Source organism: Cibotium barometz, chromosome 17, assembly GCF_041138505.1.
Source record: "Cibotium barometz isolate CiBa-2024 chromosome 17, ASM4113850v1, whole genome shotgun sequence".
In the NCBI taxonomy this organism is placed as follows: domain Eukaryota; kingdom Viridiplantae; phylum Streptophyta; class Polypodiopsida; order Cyatheales; family Cibotiaceae; genus Cibotium; species Cibotium barometz.
The window spans coordinates 54494248-54497581 of NC_141062.1; the positions used below are offsets into that span (position 1 = coordinate 54494248).

The following is a 3334-nucleotide window of genomic DNA, read 5'->3' on the forward strand; positions in this document are numbered from 1 at the left end:
CCCTCAAAACCTTAATCTAAAATTTTCAAAAAATCTGGACCCTTAGACTAAGGCCTTTTGAGCAGATTATAATTTATTTCTAAATGCACCTTAGGAAATTCTTTTTAAACTTCTGTTTCGGGGAAATTTAGTTTAATAAGAGAGGATATTTTTCCATCCAAAGATATCTAAAACCTGAGTTATCTCTCTCTAGAATATTTTCTCTCTCTCTCTCTCTAGGCCAAAACAGGTAGAAACAAGATCTTTTATTATTCTGAAAAGGGGATTGATTACAAGGGAAGAAATTGGGCATCTTGGAGGAATCTTACATATACAGCCATTCCTAAATTTGGGTTTGAATCTTTTTGTTGCTTTCCTATTGAGCATATTAAAGAGTTCTACAAAGTAGCTTGGCCTCGAGAGCTTTTTTGGATGAGAACTTTGCATACCTTCTTTCCGAAAGGGTATAATTTGGACGACAAGTCTTCTTTATGAAAAAGTAAGAAAGCCTCTCATAAAACCCCTATGTTGTGGAAAAGGCATCCTAAAAAACCTTCTCATCCCTTTCCTTCCTTGACCTTTCCTAGAATTTCAACCTTAGAACAAGTCAATACTCCTAGCATAGAAATAGCACACTTCTAACTCTAGGATAGACAAGGTTAGTTCATCTAACAATAGAATTTTTGCCTATAGAGACTATAAATGGAGATTGGTGTTTTTAGACAAGCTCATGAGTTTGGGCAAGTTCTCTTTTCAAGTTTTTGACATGTATAATGTTAAAATTCTTTTAAAACTCTTTTATACCCTTGAAAAATTTTCTTTTAATGATCCAGATATTAGTAGTTCTCATAGTACCCAATTAAGATTACTGTTAGGCAAGTTTTTGAAGTCTAAATGCTCTACCCCCCAGCCATTCCTTAGTTTTGAGAAAAGATTTGTATAATGTTAAAATTCTTTTTAAACTCCTTTATACCCTTGAAAACTTTTCTTTTAATGATCCAGATATTAGTAGTTCTCATAATACCCAATTAAGATTACTGTTAGGCAAGTTTTTGAAGTCTAAATGCTCTACCCCCCAGCCATTCCTTAGTTTTGAGAAAAGATTTGTTGATTACTATCTTTACCTCTTCTGATCTAGATAAAATAGGATTGAGCTCTATTTTACAATCCCCTGAGGTTATGGAAGCTCTTCCCCTTGTGTTAGAAAAGTTTGGAGAATCATCCTTTAGTAGCTTTTAAATATGTAAAAACCTTAAGTCAAAAAGCTTTCAATTATAGTGATATTGGGAGAAACATGAAAGAGCATAATAAATCAACCATTCTTAGAATTGAATGCCCTTGTAGGAAGGCTGTCTTCTCTTTGTTTGTGGAGGAATCTTTAGGACATGTGGTCATTGAAGATTTCTCCATTCTTCCTTCTCATTCACTCAAAGAGATCTTTTCTAAAGGCACTAAATTTAGACTTTCTTCTTCAGTTGACTCTTGTATTCTTAAGGCCATAGAAAAGGGCATATCTAGTTTTGTAGTCAAGCTAGAAGAATCTTTAGGAGTTCAAGGCATTTTTTCTCATTGGAAAGCTACTATTTTGAGAAAGGCCTCTGAGAAACTCTCGAAATTCTGTTCAAAGAGTACTCCATCTGTTACCAATTATTTATCTTCTAACGATTTAGTTGCTCTCAAGAAATTTCATCGAGATTTTGTTATTCCTAACGTAGACAAGTGTTCTAACAATTTTGTTTTTACTTGTAAAAAGTTTTACTTAGAATGTTTGTTAAGTGAAGTGAATTCTTCCTCTTAGACTTATTCTAGCTGTTCACTTTCTTCTCAAGGCGTTATCTTGAAGCACCAAGATTTTTGTAAATCGTTTGCCTTTTTTGTATATAGTTTGGAAGTTTCATAAGAATCCTATAAAGGCCAGGTTCATAGCTGTTTCTTGCAATACATCTCTGACGGATGTTTCTAAATGGCTTAGTCATTGCTTTAAAGCAATTTTACCTATTGTCCATGACCTTTGAAAAAATCTTCTTAAAGATGCTGACATGCCTACAGACACGAGTTGGCTCTTAAAAGACTCTGTAGGAGTAGTTCCCGTCTTGAAATTCTTAACTCCTCTTGCAGCTTGGTTGAAAACTCGTCTCCTTTATGCCTACAAACCTTCGACTTCACGATCTTATACACCAAACTAGACTTAGAAGACTTACGTGTAAGAATTAGATCCCTTATGACGAAAGTTTTTGCCTATAGATTAGAAAAGGATAGATGCAAGGCTTTATTAGTAGAAAAGTCAGCATTGCATTTTGATTTTTCTTGGTTAAAAAGTAAAAATCAAGATGTAGATAAGGGAAAGAAAAGATTCATCAAAATTGTAGACAAAGATGACATTTGTACTTGGTTAGATTTTCTCCTAGTAGATAACCTTTATATATCCTTAGGCAAGCAATTGGTATTCCCATGGGTGCCAATTGTGCCGTCTTTCTTACTAATTTTTATCTTTTTACTTATGAGTTTGATTTTATGGAACTCCTTATTTATGATAATACTTGTCCAGTCTTTCTTCATCACAAACTTTGTAATGTGAGCCGTTTTGTAGATGACCTCTTCGTTCTCGACATTCCTTCCTTTCAAGAGTTTTTGTATATTAGTCCAAATTCCTTAGGTGGAGGGATCTATCCCAAGGAATTTTGTGAACTTAACCGCATCTCGAATAGTGATAGTTGTGCTTTTTTAGACCTTAAGATCACTCAATCATCTTCAGGCTTCATAGTAGATATTTATGAAAAACGCTTACAACCTGAATATGCTAACTTAAAGATCATTTGGAAGCCACACTTTTCTTCCAATATTTTTGATACAGCTAAGTATGGTGTTATCTGCCTTTAACTTTTTAGATTCTCTCGTCTTTGCTCTACTAAATTTGCCTTTATCTCTCAATCATGCCATCTTATTCTGCTACTTATCGAAAAAGGTTATAGTTTCAATAAGATTTTGAAAGAGGTTCGTTCTTTCATGAATCGTAGTAAGTTTATCTTTGGTATTTCAGCTTTTGGAATGTTTAAAATGATAAGGAGTAAGTTTTATAGAAGTGGGGAGCTGAAAAGCCCACTTAATTCATAATTCAATGCACTTTTTGTAAAAATGGCTTGTTCTAGCTTAGAGTAGGGTTTGTTGTTTTAACTTGGAGTAGGCCTTATTTAGTCTTTTCTTTCTGGCTCTACCTTAATATAGACTTAGTTTGGTTCTTTCCTATGTTTTGTGATTCTTTGTTGTTATACCTTAGAGCAGACTTTGAGTGCTAGTCTCTGTCATGGCTGAGTATGCCCATCACCTCCGGAGAGTGATAGAAACTCAGTTCACT

At 34.1% G+C, this 3334-nt stretch overlaps 1 pseudogene; it reads left to right on the forward strand.

The window, feature by feature from the left end:
* Positions 1–2006: 2006 nt before the first annotated feature.
* Positions 2007–3093, forward strand: LOC147630180 (uncharacterized; annotated as a pseudogene).
* Positions 3094–3334: the final 241 nt, after the last annotated feature.